The sequence below is a fragment of the Lissotriton helveticus genome, chromosome 6, assembly GCF_964261635.1.
Source record: "Lissotriton helveticus chromosome 6, aLisHel1.1, whole genome shotgun sequence".
NCBI lineage: Eukaryota > Metazoa > Chordata > Amphibia > Caudata > Salamandridae > Lissotriton > Lissotriton helveticus.
Genome location: NC_136067.1, coordinates 59,496,224 through 59,506,223, shown reverse-complemented (window position 1 = coordinate 59,506,223; position 10,000 = coordinate 59,496,224).

The window sequence follows — 10,000 nt, the reverse complement described above, 5'->3', positions numbered from 1 at the left end:
CAACTTGGGCCCCCACGCCTGGGAGAGCTCCTTTTTGCTCTCCCCCGCCTTTATGAGACCGACCACCTTTGATGGTCGTTTAGCATTTTAGCATTGTTGCCTACCACTTAGAGTGGTCGCACCAAGGAATACAATTTCCCCATTCCTCTATTTTTCCTTTAGATTGTGTAACTCATCTACACGTTCGACTGGACCGCCCGTTGATTGAAGGACGCTTGCCTCACCCACAGCTAGACCGGTACCAGTATCGCCTTCTACTGCACGGGCGAACTGAGTAAGTCGCTGTTAATCTGCGTTTTCCAGATTATTAAAAGCCTGCCCTCATTATCCTTCCTAACGGTAATTCATTTTCCCCAGAAAACCACGTCACAGGCACGAGTCCCAACACAGACGGGTCATCACTCGATCGCCTGCATATGTAGGTACATCTCAACTCTGGGCCTTGTTTTTTAGATTTTAACTGACTACACCTAGTGACACACACTTTTTTGTTTTCCCAGGTGCTCACTGTCATTGTTTTTAATTGTCCTGAGGAAGACCCCGAACTGAGGACCCATCTGCCCTGTATTTGGGGGTCGAAACGTCGACACTATGACTTACACATACACACTTTACCGGAAAATGAGCCATATTCAACTAATGTGTATAGTGTACATTGTGGGAACAAATTGTGATCTATAACATGATTTGAAATGTTTTGTTGAATAAGAGTGAATTGTTTAAAGGACACAATTCCTTTTCTTTGTCCCTTATTCTTTTCCAAACACACCCTACCCTTCTTTGAATCCTTTTCTTTATCTGACAATCACCGAGCACGAATTAGTGAATAAAGTTGAATTTACCATGTATTGTATGAATTTGAAATATAATACATGTACAACTGCAGTAAATCACTGCAAGCGGCTGGATTAAATGCAATCTAAATGAGACTTACTTAATTGATGTACCTTTCTTCTTTAGTAATGAGATATCTAACTGTTTTGTAATCGACCACCCTTTTTATATAACATTGTACTGACCCAGGTCGATGAGGTAAGGGTTTACCCCATTATTACCTAACACCCGTCTCAGCATGGCCAGACCTCGCGGGGACCTGCCTGAGCAAACTCGGAGGAAAAGGCCCATCGGCAAGGGGGCTAAGCAGCAGGTGCGTACCCAGGCCCCTGGGGGCCCCGGCGGGAGGGCCCGGGTCCTGCCTTCCCCTGATTCAGAATCGCCAGACCACACGGAGGTCTGACTGACCCTCTCCCTAGTAATCCGGAGGAAAATTACCCCCCTTTCTTGTAATCCGTGCACTAGAGGTGACAGAGGGGACCCAAGGCGCAAAAGTACCCGACCTCCTGGAGCCCTCGCTGGGATCCGGGAGGCAAATGGCACCTCATCGGGACTTCCAGGGAAGTTCGGCCATCTGGTCGCCCCCATTGGAAAGCATTGCGGGCGACCAGATGGCCGAGGCGATCCGGGAGACCAGATGGCCGAGGGGATCCTGGAGACCAGATGGCCGAGGGGATCCGGGAGACCAGATGGCCGAGGGGATCCGGGCGACCAGATGGCCGGGCACGAAAGGGACGCCATCCGGTCGCCCCGTGCCCCCACGAAGGAGGGAGCGGGCGCCCGGGGCATGGTGGGCCGGAGGCCCGGGGCCCCAGCCGGGCCACAGCCATGGAGGCTGCCAGGGGCCGGCGGGCCCTCCGACCCGGGGCCCGCTTACACCTTGACAAGCAGGGGAGGCCTGCAAGGGACCGACGGACCCCTGTCCTGGGCCCTGGGTGGAGCGGCAGCCCGGGGGACCGGGCCCAGGGCCGGAGCGCCCGACCCGGGGCCCCGACCGGGCCCCTGGACCCAGCCGGGGCTCCCAGGCCCGGAGGCACAGGGGAAGCCTCCCCGGGCCCGCCGGACCCCGTCCCGGGCACCCTGCCCCGCGGCAGGACCCTGGACGGAGCCCGGGGTGGGGAGGCCACCCTCCCCGGGGCCCTCAGGGGCCCCGGATGGAGCTCCTGAACACAGACAAGCAAGGGGAGGCTCCCCGGGCACATCGGAACCCCTTTCCGGGCCCTTGGCAGTGCGGCAGGCTGGGAGACAGGGCCCAGGGCCTGAGCACCCGACCCGGGGCCCGCCCGGGCCCCTGGACCCAGCCGGGGCTCCCAAGCCCGGAGGTGCATGGGACGCCTCCCCGGTCCCTCCGGACCCCGTCCCGGGCACCCTGCCACGCAGCAGGTCCAAGGACAGAGCCCGGGGTGGGGAGGCCGCCCTCCCCGGGCCCTCAGGGGCCCTAGCCACTGCTCCTGAACCCAGCCAAGCAAGGGGAGGCTCCCCGGGCACATCGGAACCCCTTCCCGGGCCATTGGCAGTGCGGCAGGCTGGGAGACAGGGCCCTGGGCCGGAGCACCCGACCCGGGGCCCGGCCGGGCCCCTGGAGCCAGCCGGGGCTCCCAAGCCCGGAGGTGCATGGGACGCCTCCCCGGTCCCTCCGGACCCCATCCCGGGCACCCTGCCATGCAGCAGGACCAAGGACAGAGCCCGGGGTGGGGAGGCCGCCCTCCCCGGGCCCTCAGGGGCCCTAGCCACTGCTCCTGAACCCAGCCAAGCAAGGGGAGGCTCCCCGGGAACAACGGAACCCATTCCTAGGCCCTTGGCAGTGCGGTAGGCTGGGAGACAGGGACCAGGGCCGGAGCACCCGACCCGGGGCCCGCCCGGGCCCCTGGACCGAGCCGGGGCTCCCAAGCCCGGAGGTGCATGGGACGCCTCCCCGGTCCCTCCGGACCCCGTCCCGGGCACCCTGCCACGCAGCAGGACCAAGGACAGAGCCCGGGGTGGGGAGGCCGCCCTCCCCGGGCCCTCAGGGGCCCTAGCCACTGCTCCTGAACCCAGCCAAGCAAGGGGAGGCTCCCCGGGAACAACGGAACCCATTCCTAGGCCCTTGGCAGTGCGGTAGGCTGGGAGACAGGGACCAGGGCCGGAGCACCCGACCCGGGGCCCGCCCGGGCCCCTGGACCCAGCCGGGGCTCCCAAGCCCGGAGGCGCATGGGACGCCTCCCCGGACCCATGGAGCCCGTCCTGGGCATTGAGCCATGCCGTTGGCCTGGAGATGGGTGCCCCGGACGCCCGGGGGAGGTCTGTCTGGGACACATGGAGCCCGTCCTGGGCATTGAACCATGCCGTTGGCCTGGAGAAGGGAGCCCCGGACGCCCGGGGGGGGACTGCCCGGTACCCGTGGAGCCCTTCCCGGGTACTTTGCAACGCCGTTGGCCTCCTGGAGATGGGTGCCCCGAACGCCCGGGGGGGTGGGCTGCCCGGGACCCGTGGAGCCCGTCCTGGGCACTCTGACCTGCTGTTGGCCCGGGGGAGGGACCCCAGACGACCGGGACCCGTGGAGCCCATCCTTGGCACTCTGACAAGCCGTTGGCCCGGGGAAGGGAGCCCCAGACGACCGGGACCTGTGGAGCCCGTCCTGGGCACTCCTGTATGCCGTTGGCCCGGGGAAGGGAGCCCCGGACGTCCGGGACCCGTGGAGCCCGTCCTGGGCACTCCTGTATGCCGTTGGCCCGGGGAAGGGAGCCCCGGACGTCCGGGACCCGTGGAGCCCGTCCTGGGCACTCTGAAATGCTTTGGCCCGGGAAAGGGAGCCCCGGACACCCGGGGGGGAGGACTGCCCGGGACCCGTGGAACTCGTCCTGGGCACTCTGACATGCCGCTGGCCCGGGGAAGGGTGCCCCGGACGCCCGGGGCCCGTGGAGCCCGTCCTGGGCACTCTGACAAGCCGTTGGCCCGGGGAAGGGAGACCTGGACGCCCGGAACCCGTGGAGCCCGTCCTGGGCACTCTGAAATGCTTTGGCCCGGGGAAGGGAGCCCCGGACGCCCGGGGGAGGACTGCCCGGGACCCGTGGAACTGGTCCTGGGCACTCTGACATGCCGCTGGCCCGGGGAAGGGTGCCCCGGATGACCGGGGCCCGTGGAGCCCGTCCTGGGCACTCTGCCATGCCGTCAGCCTGGATGGAGCCCCGGACGCCCGGGGGTGCGAAGGCCCGGGACGCATGGAGCCTGTCCCGGGCACTCTGCCATGCCGTCGGCCTGGATGGAGCACCGGACGCCCGGGGGACGACTGCCCAAGAGCCATGGAGCCCGTCCTGGGCAATTTGACATGCAGTTGGCCTGGAGGAAGGAAGCTCCGGGTGGCCTAGGGAGGTGTTGCCCAGGCATATCCCATCTGGTCCCCATGGCAGAGAACCACCAACCCTGGAGGGGTGTCCGGGCATACCCTGCCCCATAGTAATCCGGAGGCAAATTACCCCCCTTTCTTGCAATCTGTGCACGCGAGGTGACAGAGGGGACCCAAGGCGTGAAAGAACCCGACCTCATGGAGCCCTCGCTGGCATCCGGGAGGCGAATGGCACCTCATTAAGACTTCCAGGGAAGTTCGGCCATCTGGTCCCCCCCATAGGAAAGCGTTGCGGGCGACCAGATGCCCGAGGGGATCCGGGCGACCAGATGGCCGAGGGAATCCGGGCGACCAGATGGCTGGGCATGGAGGTGAAGCCGCCTGGACTCTTCCCCACCCCGTCCCCGTCCCGGGACGAATGCCCGGGACGCATGGAGCCCGTCCTGGCCACTTGACGTCCCGTCCTGGGCATTGAACCATGCCGTCGGCCTGGAGAAGGGAGCCCCCGGACGCCCGGGGGAGGACTGCCCGGTACCCGTGGAGCCCTTCCCGGGTACTTTGCAACGCCGTTGGCCTCCTGGAGATGGGTGCCCCGGATGCCCGGGGGTGGGCTGCCCGGGACCCATGGAGCCCGTCCTGGGCACTTTTACATGCCGTCGGCCTTGAGGTGGGTGCCCTGGACGCCCGGGGGAGGCCTGCCCAGGACCCGTGGAGCCCCTCCCGGGTACTTTGCCAATGCCGTTGGCCTCATGGAGATGGGTGCCCCGGACGCCCGGGGGGAGGACTGCCCGGTACCCGTGGAGTCCTTTCCGGGTACTTTGCAACGCCGTTGGCCTCCTGGAGATATGTGCCCCGAACGCCAAAGGGAGGGCTGTCCGGGGCCCATGGGGCCCGTCCTGGGCACTGTGACATGCCGTCGGCCTGGAGGTGGGAGCCCCGGACGCCCGGGGGAAGGCTGCCCGGGACCCGTGGAGCCCTTCCCGGGTACTTTGCCATCCCGTTGGCCTCCTGGAGATGGGTGCCCCGGACGCCCGGGGGAGGTCTGTCCGGGGCCCATGGAGCCCGTCCTGGGCAGTGTGACATGCCGTCGGCCTAAAGGTGGGAGCCCCGGACGCCCGGGGGAAGGCTGCCCGGGACCCGTGGAGCCCTTCCCGGGTACTTTGCCATCCCGTTGGCCTCATGGAGATGGGTGCCCCGGACGCCCAGGGGAGGTCTGTCCGGGACACGTGGAGCCCGTCCTGGGCATTGAGCCATGCCGTTGGCCCGGAGAATGGAGCCCCCAGACGCCCGGGGGAGGTGTTGCCCAGGCATATCTCATCTGGTCCCCCGGGCAGAGAACCACCAGCCCTGGAGAGGTGTCCGGGCGTACCCTGCCCCTAGTAATCCGGAGGGAAATTACCCCCCTTTCTTGCAATCCGTGCACGCGAGGTGACAGAGGGGACCCAAGGCGTAAAAGAACCCGACCTCATGGAGCCCTAGCTGGGATCCAGGAGCCGAATGGCACCTCATCGGGACTTCCAGGGAAGCCCGGCCATCTGGTCGCCCCATTGGAAAGCATCGCGGGCGACCAGAGGGCCGGGATCGAAAGGACTCCCAGCTCCCCATCCATCCCAAGCCTTCGCGGTAGGGTTCCTGACTGCCTGCCCACGCAAGGCAGGGCTCTTGGACCCCGGCTGGGCCTCAGGCGCAGGTTGGACCACCGGAGCTCTAGGGCCCGGACGACCTGGGGGAGGAATGCCCGGGACCCGTGGAGCCCGTCCTGGGTACTTTGACATGCCGTCGGCCTGGAGGTGGGTGCCCCGGACGCCCCGGGGGAAGCTGCCCGGGACCCATGGAGCCCGTCCTGGGTACTTTGACATTCCGTCGGCCTGGAGGTGGGAGCCCCGGACGCCCGGGGGGAGGTCTGCCCGGGACCCATGGAGCCCGTCCTGGGTACTTTGCCAATGCCGTTGGCCTCATGGAGATGGGTGCCCCGGACGCCCGGGGGACGAATGCCCGGGACGCATGGAGCCCGTCCTGGGCACTTTTCCATGCCTTCGGCCTGGAGCCCCCAGACACCCAGGGGAGGACCACCGTGAAAACCATGGAGCCCGACCCGGGCACTCTGCCATACCGTCAGCCTAGATGGAGCCCCGGACGCCCAGGGGACGAATGCCCGGGACGCATGGAGCCCGTCCTGGGCACTTTTCAATGCCGTCAGCCTGGATGGAGCCCCGGACGCCCGGGGGACGACTGCCCAGGAGCCATGGAGCCCGTCCTGGGCAATTTGACATGCAGTTGGCCTGGAGGAAGGAAGCCCCGGGTGGCCTAGGGAGGTGTTGCCCAGGCATAGCCTATCTGGTCCCCATGGCAGAGAACCACCAGCCTCGGAGGGGTGTCCGGGCGTACCCTTCTCCCTAGTAATCCGGAGGAAAATTACCCCCTTTTCTTGTAATCTGTGCACGCGAGGTGACAGAGGGGACCCAAGGCGCGAATGTACCCAACCTCCTGGAGCCCTCGCTGGGATCCGGGCGGCGAATGGCACCTCATCGGGACTTCCAGGGAAGTTCGGCCATCTGGTCGCCCCATAGGAAAGCGTTGCGGGCGACCAGATGCCCGAGGGGATCCGGGCGACCAGATGGCCGAGGGAATCTGGGCGATCAGATGGCTGGACACGGAAGTGAAGCCGCCTGGACTCTCCCGACCCTGTCCCCGTCCCCGTGCCCGTGCCCGGGATGCATGGAGCCCGTCCTGGGCACTTTTCCATGCCTTCGGCCTGGAGCCCCCAGACACCCAGGGGAGGACCACCGTGAAAGCCATGGAGCCCGACCCGGGCACTCTGCCATGCCGTCGGCCTGGATGGAGCCCCGGACGCCCGGGGGACAAATGCCCGGGACGCATGGAGCCCGTCCTGGGCACTTTTCCATGCCTTCGGCATGGAGCGCCCCGACACCCTGGGGAGGACCACCCTGGAAACCATGGAGCCCGACCCGGGCACTCTGCCATGCCGTCGGCCTGGATGGAGCCCCGGACGCCCGGGGGACAAATGCCCGGGACGCATGGAGCCCGTCCTGGGTACTTTTCCATGCCGTCGGCCAGGAGCCCCCTGATACCCAGGGGAGGACCACCGTGAAAACCATGGAGCCCGACCCGGGCACTCTGCCATACCGTCAGCCTGGATGTAGCCCCGGACGCCCGGGGGACGAATGCCCGGGACGCATGGAGCCCGTCCCGGGCACTCTGCCATGCCGTCCCGACAAATTCGTACGGACTCCTAACCTTACGACACGGATCGGAATCGAGCCCTCTCTGACCCAGCAGTTTCAGGCGCCCGGGGGACGAATGCCCGGGACGCATGGAGCCCGACCCGGGCACACTGCCTTGCCGCCGGCCTGGATGGAGCCCCGGACGCCCGGGGGACGAATGCCCGGGACGCATGGAGCCCGTCCCGGGCACTCTGCCATGCCGTCGGCCTGGATGGAGCCCCGGACGCCCGGGGGACGACTGCCCAAGAGCCATGGAGCCCATCCCGGGCACTCTGCCATGCCGTCCCGACAAATTCGTACGGACTCCTAACCTTCCGACACGGATCGGAATCGAGCCCTTTCTGACCCAGCAGATTTCAGGTTGATTTGCTATATACTTTACGTACGATTTTATGGGGGCCGATTCCGATCCGGTACGTAAAAGCAAATACGACCGACATGTCGGACAACCACGTACACCCAGGGGATAGGACTGCCTGGGTCACATGGACCCCGTCCTGGGCACTCTGATCTGCCGCCGGCGCCGGGGATCGAACCGTGATCACCAGATGGGGATATCCCAAAAATCTGGCATGGATACGGCCCGCCAGGACAGGTTTGGGCACCCCTGTTGTACGGACTCCCAAGCCCTACGGTCCTTCTGACACGGATCGGAATCGAACCCAGCAGATTTCGCGTTGACTGCCTCTATATCAGGGGTGCCCAAACCAGTCCTGGCGGGCCGTATCCATGCCAGATTTTTGGGATATCCCCATCTGGGGATCACGGTTCGATCCCCGGCACCGGCGGCAGATTAGCCCAGCACCAGGTGACTCTGGGAAATAGCTGGCGCCGCGGCTAGGGCGGCTGACTCCGGAATCTGGAGATTTTTTTATTTAAGGTTTTTGTAGAGCGCGTAGTAACCCTCGAGCATCCCAGAGATCAGGGTTCGATCCCCGGCACCGGCCGCAGATTAGCCCAGCACCACGTGACTCTGGGAAATAGCTGGCGCCGCGGCTAGGGAGGCTGACTCCGGAATCTGGAGATCACGGTTCGATCCCCGGCACCGGCCGCAGATTAGCCCAGCACCAGGTGACTCTGGGAAATAGCTGGCGCCGCGGCTAGGGCGGCTGACTCCGGAATCTGGAGATTTTTTTATTTAAGGTTTTTGTAGAGCGCGTAGTAACCCTCGAGCATCCCAGAGATCAGGGTTCGATCCCCGGCACCGGCCGCAGATTAGCCCAGCACCACGTGACTCTGGGAAATAGCTGGCGCCGCGGCTAGGGCGGCTGACTCCGGAATCTGGGGATCACGGTTCGATCCCCGGCACCGGCGGCAGATTAGCCCAGCACCATGTGACTCTGGGCAATAGCTTGCTTAATCTTCCCAACAGGCGCCTAGAGACCCTTACGGGTGATTGTGCGCCTTACAAATGTGGATTATTATTATTATTATTATTATTTGGGCCGATTCCGATCCGGTTCGTAAAAGCACATCTGCCCGAATCTGTCGGACAACCACGTACGCCCGGGAGAGGACTGCCCGGGACCCGTGGAGCCCGTCCTGGTCACTCTGACCTGCCGTCTGCCCGGGGAAGGGAGCCCCGGACGCCCGGGGGGAGGACTGTCCGGGACCCGTGGAGCCCGTCCTGGGCACTCTGACCTGCCGTCTGCCCGGGGAAGGGAGCCCCGGACGCCCGGGGGGAGGACTGTCCGGGACCCATGGAGCCCGTCCTGGGCACTCTGACCTGCCGACGGCCCAGGGAAGGGAGCCCCGGACGCCCGGGGGAGGACTGCCCGGGACCCGTGGAACTCGTCCTGGGCACTCTGACATGCCGCTGACCCGGGGAAGGGAACCCCGGACGCCCGGGAGCCGTGGAGCCCGTCCTGGGCACTCTGACAAGCCGTCGGACCGGGGAAGGGAGCCCCGGACGCCCGGGACCCGTGGAGCCTGTCCTGGGAACTCCGGCATGCCGTTGGCCCAGGGAAGGGAGTCCCAGATACCCGGGACCCGTGGAGCCCGTCATGGGCACTCTGACAAGCCGGTGTCCCGGGGAAGGGAGCCCCGGACGCCCGGGACTCGTGGAGCCCGTCCTGGGCACTCTGGCATGCCGTTGGCCTGGGGAAAGGAGCCCCGGACGCCCGGTGGGGGAGGACTGCCAGGGACCCGTGGAGCCCGTCCTGGGCACTTTGACCTGCCGTTGGCCTGGAGATGGAAGCCCCGGATGCCTGGGGGAGGACTGCCCGGGACCCATGGAGCCCGTCCCGGGTACTTTGCCATGCTGTTGGCCTCCTGGAGATGGGTGCCCCGGACGCCCGGGGGAGGACTGCCCGGGACGTATGGAGCCCGTCCCGGGCACTTTTCCATGCCGTCGGCAGGGATGGAGCCCCGGACGCCCGGGGGACGACTGCCCAAGAGCCATGGAGCCCGTCCTGGGCAATTTGACAAGCCGTTGGCCTGGAGGAAGGAAGCCCCGGGTGGCCTAGGGAGGTGTTACCCAGGCATAGCCCATCTGGTCCCCCTAGCAGAGAACCACCAACCTTGGAGGGGTGTCCGGGCGTACCCTGTCCCTAGTAATCCGGAGGAAAATTACCTGACTTTCTTGCAATCTGTGCAC